Source organism: Protobothrops mucrosquamatus, unplaced genomic scaffold (assembly GCF_001527695.2).
Source record: "Protobothrops mucrosquamatus isolate PMUCROS unplaced genomic scaffold, P.Mucros_1.0 scaffold356, whole genome shotgun sequence".
Classification (NCBI taxonomy): domain Eukaryota; kingdom Metazoa; phylum Chordata; class Lepidosauria; order Squamata; family Viperidae; genus Protobothrops; species Protobothrops mucrosquamatus.
In genome coordinates, this window is record NW_015386691.1 from 318,656 (window position 1) to 336,056 (window position 17,401).

The window sequence follows — 17,401 nt, forward strand, 5'->3', positions numbered from 1 at the left end:
AGTTTCAAAGAAAATTAGATAGTTTAGAATTCAAGAACATCTGAATTCCATAGAAACAGGCTGCCTATTAAAAAAAAAAAGCATTAGAAAATGTTGTTAGTTCCTGAAGAACTACAAAATAAGATCAAGCTAGAAACCTTGGTATGATAGATAATACAAAAAAGAAGTTGTAGAAGGCCCTTGAGTTGAAGAAAGATGGAGAAAGATGTGCTTCATATAAAACAGTGGTTCTCAACCGTTTTAATGCCGCGACCCCCAACCGGTCGTAAGTCGAGGACTAAACTGGTCGTAAGTCGAGGGCTAAACCGGTCGTAAGTCGAGGACTACCCAACCGGTCGTAAGTTGAGGACTTTCCCTGCCTGGGAGCGCCGCACATGCGTGGTTCCGCCCCCTGCGCCGGCCGAGGCGTAGCTGGCAAGCTGCAGAGACGGAGCAGGCCGACCACCAGCTGGCCCAGCCCAAGGGAGGTAAGGCACCCGCCAGAAAAGGGAAAAAAAATGGCGGACAGCCTTGCTTGGCGACCCCCGTGAAATGGTCGATCGACCCCAAATGGGGTCGCGACCCATAGGTTGAGAACCGTTGATATAAAACATGCAGGTGTAGCTTCTGTAATGAATAGTTATTTATTTAACTCCATCTGTAGAACCGCTCATCTCACATAATAATTCTGGGTGGCATATACAGTAACAATCAAGAATACATAAAAAATATTAAATCAATCAATATAAATTAAAATAAAAACAAGACAAAAAATGGCAGGAAAACAAACAGGGTGCAATCCGTTAACTTTCATATAATCAGCTAATAGGCTCCACTCTACCATGGAATCACAAGATAATTAACAGAGCCAGGTTTTTAAGGCCTTCTGGAAGGCCAGTATACTATATACTAATACTATTAACATTGTTAACTAATCCTCTAACAATATGATTCACTATCTCTTTGGGTTTTTCTCTACTTGTACCTTCCGATTGCAGAAACAAGCTCTTGCAACTTATTGGTTTTGCTGTGCTCCATGACAATGCCTTCATCTTTTTCCCAGCTCATGAATGAGACAGAATTAACTAATTTTTAATAATACTAGTACTTCAGTGTCATTTCCCTTCTTATTTCAATACTTTTTTTAAATTATGGAATCATTGCCCAGTACTGAAATAAAGAAACTTCATGATAATTAGCATTTAAAAAATACATAAATATTCTGTTGCAACATGCTTGCTGAATTTAGAGTAGGACAGAAATGTATTTCAAACAGAATTTTAAAAATCAAAAATGAATTGAATGTATTTAATGATTAGAATTCATGAAATTCAGTGTTTAGGTTTAAACACAATAGTTCTTCCTAGTTTACATTATTACTTGAATTATTCAAGCTGTGTAGATAGTCTATGTTTTATTTTAAAAAATGAGACTTATTATTAGTCAGATAGCATATTTTCCAAGCAATAATTTCTGATTATAGAAAGAGGCCAAGCCAAAATAGCAAAGTTCAGGCTATTTTAAAGCAGGGCCCTAAAAAGGCTCTGAATTTATCTTATCTTACTAGAATAGAATAGAAGAAGAATAACTTTATTGTCACTTTGAATGTACACTAATCGGCGTACATTAAAATGAAATTTTGTTGCATAAAGCTCTCAAAGGGTCACCACCTTCGATATACACTACATAAATATGACAAAAATAAATAAATACAGAATTATGCATATACCCACATATATTATAAGACATAGAGAAACAACAGTCTAGTTTGGGTTATATATAAATGTGCATGCCAAGAAAAATGAATCTTGTGAGTTTACCAGACAGCATAGGGAACAAAGCTATTACAGAATTGAGTAATCCCGCTAGAAATTGGGTAGAATTGGGTAGTCCTGCTACCACACATATACTGGAGCCTTAAATAAACATTCAAGTAAACTTTTATTTATCATTTTCATCAAGGGAAAGTATCTACATATACCTCCAAGTTTTTAATTAAAAGGAAAGACTTGTAATTAAGATATATCCACTTGATCATGGTGCTTTGCAATTATTTTAGGAGTCTTAATCAGATGTTTGAACATATATTAATATTACTGTTAATAAGCATCATAATGTGAGAGATGGGTATACAGTAAATTCCATATATAGATCCATAAATAATTAACGTGTAACTTATGTTAAACATGAATGAGTTCAAAGAGCAGCCTGCCAATTGAAAATATTGTAGCTGTGCTATTTTCTGATGGCAAAAATAATCAGAAGTCTGGTAATACTTTTTATGATTACAGGTAATCCTCGATTTACAAACATTTGTTTACCGTGTTTCCCCAAAAATAAAACCCATCCCGAAAATAAGCCCTAGCTTGATTTTTTACATATGCGCCCAATATAAGCCCTACCCCCAAAATAAGCCCTACTTAAGACCCAACCCACTCTATTGCACCTGGTTGCATGAGGTGAGGCAAGGCACACGGGTAACAATCAAGCTAGGGCAGGGATGGAGTGGAGCTGCCCCACGTGCCCCGCACCCACTTACCTTAGGACAGTTGCAGCCAGAACTCCCATGCCCCAACACCTGCCTTGCCTCACAGGCCTACTTCTTCTGCGGCCACTCGCCGCCACTTGCATGCATCGCCCTCAGCCTCCATTTCGCGGTCAGAGACCTTCCGGAAAGACCTCTGCAGCTGAGAAATGAGCTCCGGATTGATGTGCATGGTGGCCCCGGGCCTCTGCTTTGCCATCAGAGGCCTTTCCGCATGAGCGGCAGCGAGCAGCCACAGAAGAAGTAGGCCGGCGAGGCAAGGCAGGTGTTGGGGCGTGGGAGGCCTGGCTGTGGTAGTCCTAAGGTAAGTGGGTAAGACATCCTCCGAAAATAAGATCTGGTGCCTCTTTTGGAGACAAAAAAAATATAAGACTGGGTCTTATTTTCAGGGAAACACAGGTAGTGACCATTTGAAGTTACAATGGCACTGAAAATAGTGACGTATGACCATTTTTTATGCTTACAATTGTTGCAGTATCCCCATGGTCAAGTGATCAAAATTTGGACACTTGGCAAACTGGCATGTATTTATGACAATTGCAGCATCCCAGGTCATGTGATCATCTTTTGGGACTTTTTGATGAGCAAAGTCAATGGGAAAGCCAGATTCATTTAACAACCATGATACTAACTTAACAATTGGAGTGATTCACTTAGTAGCTGTGGAAAGAAAGGTTATAAAATGGGGCAAAACTCACTTAACAACAGTCTTTCTTAGCAACAGAAATTTTGGGCTGAATTATGGTCATAAGTTGAGGAGTACCTATAATAGATTTTACATATTTACAGGGGATTATAAACCTGCTTCATTAAAAAAATTTAACATTTATCTCTATTAATTGATTTCAATAAAATAGAATTGTAATAATTATTGTTCATTTGCTTGAATACTTCAGTGTTTACAATAGTTTAAAGGCTGGATGTTTGTTGTGTTCTGTGTTAAACTGAAAGTATTTGTAATAGACTTTTTCAAGCCCCAAATAAGATCTTATTACTTCTACAGCAACACCAAGAATCTCTGACTGAAGAATAACTTTTTCCAGAAGCATTCTAGACATTGCCACCTTGTGGATATAGCTGTGTATCACTTTTGTGCAGTTTATTGGATATTTAATTGCTGTAATGCAGTTGTTATTAAATGGGGTAGTTTAAACTGATGTTATCTTTTTCCAATATCTTATATTTAATAGTTAATCATTATAAATTTATTATAGTATTGAACTGTTTTATTGATTGTGTAGATATATAAGCATCAACATTGACTATAATATTGATGTTGTGGGATAATTGTTTTATACTTTTGGCCAAGTACTTTAGACTTCATATCAAGAGCACAATGTGTATAAATATGACATTTAATTTATTGCCTGCTAACTAATGCAGCAAGTATTCAGAACTTACTTTGTATATTCAGCCACTTGTACTGTCTGCTTAGATGAACTCTTTCTTGTAGTAGTTTGATACTATAAAAGAAAATATTGCAATTTTAGTTTAACACAAAATACAAAAAATATTCAGTACATTGCTTTTGTATATCCTGATTGACATCAATTTAAACTTGTTTTAGAATCCTCTTATCTGAGTAAGATATCTGAAAATTTGAACAAAGCATCACTTTTTCATGCCAATGAGCAGACCTCACATCCCTCAGGATAATGAGGATGATGATGCAATTCTTACACTACAGCTTATAGAAGCTATTAAATAATATATCCCTAGGGCGTATCATTGCATCTGTTTAAATGTTGCATCATGCAATACAAACTGTCAAACCACCACCACACACACAAAAAAAGCAGATGCTTCTTATAGAATGTTTTTAGAGATATTAGGACTGCAGTTCCCAGAATTCTCCAATGCTTATGTAGGCTGTGAAATTCTGGTAATTATATCCAAACACCTCTAGGAGGCACCAGGTTGGAAAAGGCTCTCAGGAATAGTGAAATTAACCCCAAACCAAAGGAAAAAAAACATGCTAACATGCCCTCCCAGAATTAATTCATAGCAATACAATGCTGCTAAGAAAATACGTAAATTAACATATGCAGTTATTATTATGTTTGTTGGGATGGCCGAGTTCTATTGTAGTCTTTGAGGGACTGTAAGTTCATATGTGCAATAGAAGTTGCATTTGAAAGGCTTGTTTAATCATTCTAAATCTCTCCTGTCATATTGTGATAAGCACAGAGATATATTGAACACAAGGGTTCCATTGATTTCAGAATAAATGCTGCAATATACTTATTTTAGAATTCTGCTAAAATAAGAGGATTTCAGAATGTATGCATAAGATTGCAATCTTTGGACCCAAACCAAATACTATTAAGTTTTATTGATATGCAGATTAATTTACAAGTGTGTTTAGCTATTTAATACAGACCTTGAAGACAAGCCAGAATTCAACCTAATTGTACTATGGGAGAGTTGACTGTTAGCAAAGTAATCACCAGTAAATAGACAGCACTGCAAATGCTAAATACTGGGGTGGGGGGGAACAGAAATAAACAGAATGTTACCAACCACTTGAAACATAAAAAAGTCACTTCCCTCTGGGGAAGACAGAAAATACCATTACTTTTAATAGTTGTTTCATTTAATAGGACAGAGAAATTTATGTCCTACCTAGTATTTCTGAATCATACGCACATATATATACAGATACATATACAGTACAAAGAGAGAAATATGAAGAACGGTTGCAGGGAACTGGGTATGGATAGTCTAGAAAAAAAAGGACTAAGGGTGACATGATAGCAGTATTCCAGTATTTGAGGGGCTGCCACAAAGAAGAGGGGGTCATCTTATTTTCCAAAGCCCCAGAAGGCAAGAGAAGAAACACTGGATGGAAACTAATCAAGGAGACAAGCAACCTGGAAAAACTTTCTAATAGTGAGAACGATTAACCAGTGGAACTGCTTGCCTTTAGAAGCTGTGGGTGCTTCATGACTGGAGGTTTTTAAGAGACTGGACAGTCACTTGTCTGAAATAGGGTCTTCTGCTTGAGCAGGGGGTTAGACTAGAAGACCTCCAAGGTCCCTTCCAGCTTGATTGATTGATTAAATGAAAGGTACTTCAAAGTATCCCATATAATATTGTGTTACACTTCCAAATTGGATTTCTTTACAGGGATCCCTTAGAAAAGAGATGTACATCCTGAGGCTATATATAAAATGTATATTGTAAGTATATATTCCACATATAAAATATGTGTTTTCATTTTCCACTAGCTAAACCCCTACTTTGAAGCTTAAAAGTTACACAACAGCTAGGGAAATCCTCTTTCTCACTTGTCAGATGCTTTTTTTCCCCACCCAATTGCAACTCCCAACATAGTGAACAAATGGCTCAAAGTTTAAACACAACTGATCCACTATGCATCAGAAGACAAAAACATACTGTATTTATGATGCTGCAATGTGTGAATTGATTCATATGTCATAATTAATTTCTAAGGGTTGTATTATCTGTACTGAATTGGATTCAGCCAAATTGTTGTTTAAGAATGGTCTCTCATTGTAGACTATAATGAATCAATTAAACGTACCCGCAGAGTGGGAAAAAATCATATAGTTATAATACTTACAATATGGAAATAAATTATTCCATCTTAATATAGATGGAAATAATTGATATATATAATAGAGCAATCTTGAAATACAGCATCCCGTTTTATATATCATTTTATTTGTACACTGTTTAATTTGGCTCAATCCTTTGTGGCTGCTCTAAGAAAATAGCATTCTATAAGCATTGTGCCTGTCTGGAAGTTTCTGACTCAAGATACAAATTTCTGACTCATGGTAAAGCAGTTCCTTCTCCTTTTTTATTACAATTTAGAAATTTGTCAAGGGAACTGCAGTTATATTTCACCTGCCTATTCATACAATTTCTGTTTGTTTCAGTACATTATTTGAACTAATATTTCACCACTTGCAAATCCTTGTTCAGGTATGGACATTTTTTGCCAATGTTCATTTTTCAACACATAGATATGCAGGAAGTGCTAATTTAAAATTAATGGAGTGTTAAGCAAAAATATTTTAGCGATTAATTTTCATCTTTGTGAAGCACAAAATCTAAAACAGAAAAACAAGTTCATTAAGTAACCATAGAAAAAATATATTAAATGAATAGATTTGACTAAAAAAGATGTCATGGTTCCGATAGATGAAACCCTTCAAAAGAACTTTGAGGCATTGTTTACCTTAAAGAATCTTTTATTCGAGAGACAAAGTATCGGCACTACATAGCTGAAACCAAAAACTAAATTCCCCTCCCCTGGATACAAAGTAACAAAGTGCAATTCCCTACTCCAATAAACAGTCATAAATCACATTCCCCAATTAGCTTGAAGTGCGGGCTTTTTCCCCAGCTCTCCAGACCGCCAAAACACTATCAGCTCTGGCCCAATGTCCTTGGGTTCCCCCATATTATTGTTATGACTAGCTGGATTCTCATCCCTATTCCCTCTCCCAGCAGCAACTAATTCTAAAAGCAATAGAGAAAATGGCTGCATTTCCATCTGTTGTCAAAGCAAGAACATCCGATGTTAGCAGCATTGACAAAATATTTGATGGAAAACGATAGAGGACAAAACTAAATATATGTAAGAATATAGCCCAAGTAAATATTACATTTTTTAACCAATAAAGGGCCAACTGGGCTCAAACGGAAAGGATGTGTACATTAAATGAAATGTAATGAAAAGTTGGATACCTCAATGAAAATGAAAGACATTAGAAATGATTTGTATAATAGATTTAATCATCAGCCCCACTCATCTCACAGGGTAGTTGTTGGGAAGGAAATAGGAGGAGGAAGGAATACTAGGAAGAAATGCTACAGTTGCATTTACATTCTTTTCCCAGGGGATCCTTTCATGTGGTTTCTCTGTCAATTGGAACCACCAGAGAGCAAGCAATCATTATGGATCATGTAACAATCAAGTTGTATTCTCTTTCTCTGCATGACAGATTACAGTTAGCTCGTGAAACCTGCATTTTATTTTATTTAGCAAAATTGCAAGGTGATCAATGTGCAATTTTGAAATTCCAGCATTTATGAGGAAAATCTTGTTACAGACAGCCTAGAAAAGAGTCTTAAATTACTATCAGTCTAGAACCCAGGGGCACAGATAATCCCTTGCAGCACCAGAATCCATTTTTTTTAAAAAATAAGATGCATGCATAGTTAAGAAGACTATAAAACCTGAATCTAAATAAGCCCAGCTCTCAAATATTTTGGCTCCGATTTTGTATAACTTTGTATTTTGCATTTCTATTCCAGGCCAAAGTTTTTCTCCATGAGCAAGACCACACAGCAGCTGATACTGATAGGATCACATAGTACTCAGCTACAATGCTTATATGAGAAAGATATGGCAGCTTTTGCAGATCTCTAGTCATGTTGTGCAATTTTAATGCCCCAAAATATTGTGGTGTCTTGGAAATAAAAAAAAATACATTGTAGCACACACATTCATAAACTGCATGTCACTTCATCAACTTTGTCTTGACAGAAGAAATTATGCAACTAGTTCCATATACTGTATTTTGGGCCATGAGTGAGAAAGAGAATAGTAAAAAGATTAGAGGAAAATATGACATAGGAGCTATGTAAGAAATAGTTATTGCAATATAATTGGGCATTCTTGAAAAGTCATTTTGATTTAGTTAACACATGCAGTTAGTACACTATAAACCAATTCCTAGTTATATTTAACATAAAATATTTTCCAATAGCTGGCAGCACTTGGCTGACCTTGCATGCATGGTATGAGAAGTATAGCGGAGTCAGGGCTGGTTAATATTTGTAAGAGATAGCATAGGAAGCCTAGAACTGATATTACTCAGAAAAAATATTTAAGGAAAAAGGCAGTGGAAAATCAGTATGAACTTCATCCTTAGCTATGCATGCTCACTAAATTACTGGACTAAGCACTGTCTCTCAGTTCACTCTATCTTATGGTGGTGAAAAAATGGCAGAGAGCATGCTATAAATGCCATTTTGAGTTGCAGGAAGAAAGATGGGATAAAAATTAGTCAAACAAACTTACCAAGAAAGCACTTGGGCATGTCAAGGAGGTAAAGCACACTCACTTTTCCACCCACATTACATTTTACTGATATCACTCTAAGTACCTAATGTTCCCAATTATTGCACATTATCTGCATGAAAACTTGCTATATTCAGCCTCTCTGTGTAGTTCTCTTGATGCAGTCTAAAATTGCATTTGCCACTTTTGCATATAACTGTGATAGCACATAACACAAAGGACAAAAAATATAAGTTAAATATAACAATAAGAATCCACAATAAAAATAGCTTTAACAGAGGCAACTTTTATCAAATCAACTGAGGCTGAATCATTATTGAAAGAATACAGTTTACAACATGCTAACAGGGTTGTGCTTATTTGTATCTAAGGATGGCAACTCGTTCCAAGTGCAAGTACTGCAAAAGCCTATTGTCTGGTCTACCTTCTATGTACTTCTCGAAGGGGATGAAGTTCTTAAATCCCTCCAAAGATAACCAGATCCAAAAGGCAAGGCATTTCCTTATATATTTGTCTAATGTTTTTCTGAAATCAAGCAATCATAATAACTTTTGCTAATTAACATTTTAAAGATGTTTACAGATCAATCTGCATATGATCTGCTGATATTGATATCTGACTGATTTATAGTTCCCTGGATCCTGCTTTTGTTTGCGCTGTTCAAATCACCTAGCACTTCACCAGAACATAATAAATGGGCTGATATAGCAACTCTTACTCCCACCTAAAATAGATTTTGCTGTATGTTGGCTGTGATTTCAAGAAGTTTCATTTCAAAGTATTTGGATGGCACACCATTGGGAAGGATGATATAGATTGTTTAAGCCAAATGCAAAACTTTGGTCATGTGGTTTTAGTGCCATCCTAATTAAACACCAACTATCTGCAGTACTCCCGATCTTATTCTACTGGGAGAAGGACGCCTAAAGCAGCATTTCTTATTTTGTTTACTGGATGGAGCACTAACTTTTCTCTTACTCTGCAACCACAAACTATTTATTTTATGTTTACTCATATCACGGAAATATGATTAAAAGAAGGCAGAAAGTTAGTTTGCATTACTTAGGTGTTAATCTCAAAATAAAAGTTAAAATAACCTAAACTACAATGGGAAGAGTATATGTCAGATAAAATAAGGTTAATAGCAAATGCAATTTTTATTTGTGCAATTAAACCGTGTAATTAAAGTGTTAGAAAAACTAACCAGCAAATCAATGATCTGCACTAGCTTCATGTACCATTCCATATGGCCGTAAACTTTTCAGATTTATAATCTTTACTATGATTACTACTGTAAGAGGATCAAAAGATTCCTCAAATGTTAAAGTAGGCCTGTTTAGAGGAAATATGCTAGTCCCTTTGTTTCCGATTACCCTAATACAGTGATGGTGAACCTTTTAGAGACCGAGTGCCCAAACCGCAACCCAAAACCCACTTATTTATCGCAAAGTGCCAGGGCCGCATCAGCATTGTGGTTCCCTCACGGAGGGCGGGGGGCGGTGGCCCACTGGGTGGGCATGGCCAGAGTGGTCACAGCAGACTGGGTGGGTGTGGCCAGGTAGGCGTGGCCACCTCGATACTCTAAAATCTCTACTCGAGCTTGCTAGCTGGCCATTTTGCCTGCTTTGTGCTGGGCGGGGCTGCTGCTCCGGGCGGCGGTAGCCTAATGGACCTGCGCGAGCCGCTAGTGGCCGCGGTGCGCATGCCCACAGAGAGGGCTCTGAGTGCCGCCTCTGGCATGCGTGCCATAGGTTCGCCACCACTGCCCTAATACATAAGAATCCTTATAAAAAATCCAGCTGTCCTGAAGTTTATTAAACTGCAAACAAGAACATTTGACATGCTATTGAAACTTCTCTGGTGTTTCGCCTCTTTTCTTCCTTTCAGAATTTCCCACAGTATTTATTCATACTCGGAACTAACATAGACAATTATAACTTTCCCTACCTATATAGTCTACATATTCTGCAAGTCTCCATTGATAGGTCTTAAGGGATAACAAAGAGATGGAGTAATACTGGATTATCCTTCAACAATATTGTCTTCTGTCCCTGTGCAGAACAATGTTTTTCCACATTTATCCAATAAGTTGTTTCCCTCCCCTTAAATCTTTCCTCAGTAGCTTTCCTGACTCTAGTCTGATGTATCTATTCTGGATTTATTTCTACTAGAATAGTTCATTTACTTCATAATCAAATCCAGATCTTTCCTACTGTCATTCTCTGCTTAGTTTAAAAATCTACCTGGCAGGCACCCTGTTTCAGTTCTGCATTCTGTAGAATGTCTAGCACACGCTGTTGATGAATTACTAATAATAACCTAACCTTGAACAGCACAAGCAACAGACAGATGGTTGACTGTAAAAATAAAATATTTTTTAACATGCATTTTAACATCAGATTTCTGTATTACTCATGCTGGAAAGAAAAGTACTAATTTAGCGAGAGTTTATAAAACGCAGCAATTTAGAAGAAAAAATGTATTCCAAATCAGACCTAGGTGGATTTTTTTGAATATTACTGCTGCAATCTATACGCCTTTCTGGCACAGGACAACAGTAGATCAAACTTCACCTTATCTCCTGTTACAAGAGTATTTCACTGAACTTCTGAAATCAAAGCATAAAATGCTACCTGAGTAGGTCTCAGAAAGGGTTTGATTTTGCTTAATCTACTGTAATGCCTTATTCCTGCCTAATTTACAACTAACATTCCTTTGGAATAGGGTGAGGGGTTGTATTCCTTTTGAATACGAATAGGTAGATCCCTGTTTGCCAAATCACTTCTGCTATATATTTATTAGACATTTATTCCCTAAATAATTTTGTAAATCATTCTGCTTATAGAGTGGGGGACTGAATCCTAAAATGATGTATCTAAAAGCATCAGAAGGAAGTCTCCTCCATCTGCAGTTTTTCTGCATCCCATTCTCCCACAAAAATTCTGTCTTAAGAGCCACTGAGGATCTTCTGAGAGGGAATAACAGCTTTGGGAGAAATAATAGAATGGAGGACAATACACACCCATTAACGTCACTAAGGTTGCAAATCTCTAACACTTAACCAAAAGTAAGCCTTATAGCAGGGGTGTCAAACTGCCGGCCCACAGGCCAGATGCGTCATGTCGAAACTACACCCACCCCAGCTCCGGCAATGGGAAAAAGTCACAATATGTCGTGGCATGTCACGTGACGTTGCAAATTTGACAACCCTGCCTTATAGCAATAGCAATAGCATTTAGACTTATATACAACCCCATAGCGCTTTGCAGCACTCTCTGGGCAGTTTACAATGTAAGCATTATTTGCATATTGTCCCAAACAATCTGGAAGAATGGAAGGTTGAGTCAACCTTGAGTCCCATCAAGATTGAACTCCAGGCTATGGCCACAGTTTGCCTGCAATACCATTGCGCCACCAGGGCTCCTTTCTCTACTCAACAGGAATTTATTCTGGCAGATACAGTATGTATATTCCATCTTCCCACACCTTACTCCATATAATTCAAGAATATCCTCAGCCTCCAGAAGGGGTTTCATTGAAAACAGATGATGCAATAGGAAGGGCAGAATTGCAAACATTCTTTCTGTGAATCATTAAATTAACCTTTTTAGGATCTGTAACTGTTTTTTCTCTGTCTTCTTTAAATTTAAATTTTATCTGAAGCATTCACATCAGCTGAGTTGGTAAATTCAAATCCCACATTTGAAAGGATTCACTTGATGTTAATTGCTCTATGCTGCTAGTAAAACTGTTATGACTAACTGCAATATAAACAAGGGAACAATAGCTATGAAAGTTAATACAGAAAAAAGATCCAGAAATGGGATACAGAATACTAAGCAGTTTTTGAATGACTGCATATGTAAAAAAAGGTATGCTCTACTTTATGACTTGTATTTCATATAGCAATATTGTTTCTAAAACAAATATGAGAAATATGGCACATTGAATAGAAATGTCTTGGCATTCCTTTCTCTATATTTCTTTTGCTAAACTACTGCGCTTTTCTCAAAGTTTGTTTATGCTTTGAAATTAATTCCATCCTTTAGAAACATATTTCCTCGCTTAAAAATTATTTGCTATATATTTAAAATGAGGTGTGTTTAAAAATACAATATATTTAATCCCAGCTATAACACTGTTGCTGGGTTATAGAGTTCAAAGTTTTCAAACAAAATCTTCTTAATTTCTTTCAAAATTTATTCTCCTAAATAAATTTATGACTGTTACCAAACCCTACCATGAATAGGGAAAGCATCCCTCCCTCCCAGAGTACCCAATAAGAAAAAAGATTATAATCATCTCTGATTATAGCAATAGCACTTATATACTGCTCCATAATGTTTTACAGCACTCTCTGAGAGATTTACAATGCCAGCATATTGCCCCCAACGATCTGTGTCCTCATTTTACCATCTTGGAAGGATGGAAGGCTAAGTCAACCTCTAGTCCTGTCAGGATTGAATTCCAGGCTGTGGGCCTAGGCATTTATGAACATTTTGCTGTTTTTACTTATAACATTTAAAAGTGCCTAGGCATATGAAGAGTATACTATACCCATTAATACAATAGTCTAATTTATTTTCTGACATGGCTTTGGGAGTGACTGATATACTGACATGCTAAACCTTATAAACCAGATATAAAATGTACTTTTAACTCAAGCATACCAGCAGATTATTACAAGAGCAACAACAGTGTTAATGAAAGCAGAAGCAGAAACTTCAAAACATTTGTTCTGATTCTGCTGGCCATGTTTGTGGATGAATAACTAGGCAATTGATCTGTTACTCTGATATTTCCTTCCCTAGAAATAGATTATCAGTGAAGAAAATATTAGTACATTTCCACAGTATACTCTAAATGCAGAAACTGGAAACAATATAGCTCACATTTTAATAACGAGAATAGAGACAGAGTGTATTTATTTTATTTCTAGCTGTTACAACCATATGACTCAGTTGTGTACATAGCAAAAAACACCAGAGTATAATTATAACAGGTATAATGCCAAAAATAAAACTAATAGTATAACTAGAGGAACTATATAAACATTCCTGTCAGATTCCCAACTAATCGAAACAGTCTTCCACAGAACTCCATCTTAACTTGCTTCTGGAAGGCCAATAGGGCCTAATTTAACTTAGCAAAGAAAGCCATTCTAGGATAAGGGGACTATCATGGAAAACCACCTCCTCTTGCTCTCTGCCCCAATGTCATTGTGGAAAAGAAAACACACACTCCCCTCCATTTTTTTAGATGTATCTATTGATTCTACCTAAAGACAGTCCCAAACATACCTTGGCACCAAGTCAAAAGCAGCACTTTTACATTCAGAAAGTATCTGCAGCCAATGCTGGCCATAAATGGTTATGGCAGATAATGCCACTTTAATATACAGAATACATTTGGACCAGTTGCATCCAAATGCAGACAGCATTGCAGTAGTCTATCCAAGTAAGGAAGAGAGCATGAGTTATTGTTGCAAGGTCTTTCAATTCAAGGTGTAGCTGTAATGAGTACTCAGTAGGGCAAATGCCCTTCTAGCTACCAGCAATAGCAAATCAGGATACCAAAGCTATGGACCTGCTCCTTCAGATTCAATGTCACTTCTTGTGAAACATCAGAGCCTTGCTGGATGAACTGCAATTCTCTCTTGTTTTGGTTCAACTTCAGTCTGTTTCTTTCCATCCAGACCTCAAGGGCACCAAGCACCAGGCAGAATGTCATCTGCATTCTCAGTGTAGCCCACTGTTGGACAGATGTCTGGAAGGGTTGCCACTTTAATGGGAGCTAGAGGAAACAAATTAACTGACACTATTTTTGAAAAATTGCAGGCCAATTATAGTAATAAGAACATTGTTTCTGTAATATATTTGGGAAATAGAACACTTATTTTTTTCTGTTTTCAAATCATAGTTAATCTGTTAGGCATAAAGTAGTGTATGTTGCTGTATCTCGAGAAAAGGTCACCTTAAAATAGATATCTCTTGACAAGTAAATCCTTATGCCNAAGGAGCTTGCCAAGTTTATTTGTAAATGCATAAACACTCCTACAGAAAGAAATCAGATTATTTTAGATCCTGGATGTAATGGCTTTTACACACTGCCCTCAGCAAATGATCAAAATATGTTAAGCCAATTATAGTGCACATGGAAAACTTCCTGCTCATCTAATTGAACAGCACCCAAACTCCTGTGTCCAGACCCTGCCATCATTGAAACTAAATTCTTGTGATATAAATCAAGGTTCACCAACTTTTCAGATGGACACACTACTCACACTACTGACACAAATTAAAAAATTACAAAGGGTCTAAAAACTCTTGCCTATGAGAATGCAGAGAACTTGAAAGATTTGGCTATCTAGAGATTTCAGCTACTGTATTTTGTTTTTAAAAACTGTTTGGTTTTGCTATATGCACCTAATTGCTAATCTCCAGTTTAATTTATATCATATTCCATCTACTCTGCAGGATGTTTGTGTGTGCAAGTATTTGTCTGAAATTAACAAAACCAGAGATATATTTGCTCCAACAACAGAGACCTAAGCACAGCACAAATCAAAATTACTCCACTAAGTAATTTTGCAACTGTTCCTGCCTGCTTATATGAATAACTTGGGTCATGTTATTATGCATAAAAAGCTATCAAAATTTCCTAAACCAGGATGGACTGCTGATTCAAAATGGGGGGGGGGTGTCAGTTTCCCCCCCCCTTTTGCCATTTTGTATACTAAAAGAACAATGTTTTCAGCAGAAAACCAGTACAAGGCCCCACTTCAAACTGCCTGTCACTGTCACATTTGTGCTCAAAACAAAGGATAGTTGTTCACCCTGACCCCAAGATTTCCTGAATTAATAGTCTTCTAAAATCAGAATTGGATTGGTTCCCTGACTGAGAAATCCTTATAAAGACATCAGGGCTGCCAAAGGATTGGTGGCAGGTTTAGAAAGTGGAATAAATTTTGGCAAGGCCAAGAGTTCAGTAAATTTGATAAGTCCAACTCTATGGCAAAATGCCTCAACAACTACCATTGCCCACAGAGTTATGCTTAATAACCTGCCTTCAACATATTTTACAGCACATATAATAATCAGATAGAATATTTATTCCAGATAAAATGAGCTTTCTATTTTTGAGCCCAAGGTTGGTGACATTCCCCCATTTTCAACTCAGTCCCAGGTTCAGAGGTCCGGTCCATTCGCCGAAACCCACCAAGAACTCTCAGCATCCCAACTTAGCCCGGATTCCAACCATTCAGCCCTAGCTCTGTCCCCTGAGCTATTTTAACTTCAGCCGGCCGGCAACCCGGGGAGGTTCGATCCAACCCACCCCAAGCAGCTTTCTTTGTAGAAGCTTCTCCCGCAGCTTCATTTTCTCCACCAACAGGGTTTCCCCCCGTGCCTACCTACGAGTTCCTTCCTACTAAGCAACCTCCTCCCTCCCTCCACCACCAACTCAACTCTTCCTTCCTTCCAACTTCAGGTTTTTCTGGGAATCCCCCGCCCCCACCTCCGGCTCCCCTATCGCCAGGAGCGCGCCTACTCCGCGCGGGAAGCCTTCCAGAGCCTCCGGGGTGCCAGCGGGGCGACCCTTTCTCCCGCTCGTCCAACAGCGTCCGGCGCAACGCTTCCGTTTCCTCGTCTCGGGCTCCGAAAAGCCAACCTGATTGCAGACGGCCAGAGACCGGACTGCTGTCTTGGCCGTTTCTGGGGCGCCTGTCGAAGAAGGGTCCCATTCCGCCCCTGGCTTCTTTCCTTGCCCCTTCTTCGAGAAGCGCCAGTCAGCGCCTCCTTCGCCCGCCCGTCACTCACACCTGCTCTTACCGAGCCACCGGGCGTGCAGCTCTCCGCGCTGACAGCTCCCTTTTGTTTTCCCCTCCTTCCCCAGCCTCCGCAACGATTGCCGCTGCGCCCGAGTGCCACGTGAGTCAGACGGGCGGGCAAGCTGGGCTGCTCTGGAGATGGGCGGTCCTGGTGCGCAGCAGCAGCGACAGAAGCAGCAGCAGGGAGGGAGGGAGAGAGGGAGGCCAATGGCCAGAATCCAACCCGAAGGCGGGCTGCGTCAGGCGTCTGTGGGGCTGCTAGGGAGGCAAAAGAGCTCTGTCATGCCTGCGACTCCCCGAGCGAGCCTTGTTGGGCGTTCTCCTCGCTCAGCCAAGGCCTGGGCAGCGGAGGCTACCTCGGCTGCAGCAAGAGCACCAAGGGCGCGCGAACCACCTTCTTCTCTGGAGGGGAGAATGACGGTGGACTTTAATTGCTAAGTCACCGTAGCTTTGAAATTACAACTGGCCGAATCTGGATACGCAGATGGATTCTTATCCATCGTACTTTATTGCTGGGATTCCTACCCTTTCTTTGCACTGAAAGAGCACATTGGATTCTGGAAATTGCTGTTTCAGTCCCCTGCTTACCTTCAAGCAAAAAAAATATTGAGAGCAAAAATTAACTCTTGCTGCTTGTATCCAAGTCATCTTAAAGTCAAAATCCTGATCTGCAACTCATATTTTGTGTGGTTAATTTTGCAGTTATGAATATGGTTTTCTTTTAATTTACAGGGTGTTCTTTTTTAATTTTTTTAATTTTTAATGTAATTGGCTTTTACGCTTATTTTTTGTGAATTCTCTGAGGAATTTATTTTAGCGTTGGCTTGATATAGAAATAAATAAATAAAGTAAAGCTGGTACATTGGGGTAGGATAGGGTGAGAAAAGCTAGAGGAGGCTGCTCTGATGATCTCTGCATAAAAGATCATTCCTTCAGGTCCTTCCTACCCTTAACTGAGGGGAGGAAGAGAAAGAAAAAAAATGCCTTTTACTGA

The 17,401-nt window shown here is 38.3% G+C and overlaps 1 protein-coding gene across 1 annotated transcript in view; it reads right to left on the bottom strand.

Moving 5' to 3' along the window:
• The window catches only part of MAPRE2 (microtubule associated protein RP/EB family member 2), a 67,535-nt gene extending 51,042 nt beyond the window's left edge, over positions 1-16,493 (bottom strand). Inside the window, exons 1-2 of the mRNA XM_015815622.1 lie at positions 16,409-16,493; positions 3,926-3,987 (exon numbers count right to left, since the gene is read on the bottom strand). The gene's annotated coding sequence lies outside the window, so the exon portion shown is untranslated. The remainder of the gene's footprint in view (positions 1-3,925; positions 3,988-16,408) is intronic.
• Between the last annotated feature and the right edge of the window lie 908 nt (positions 16,494-17,401).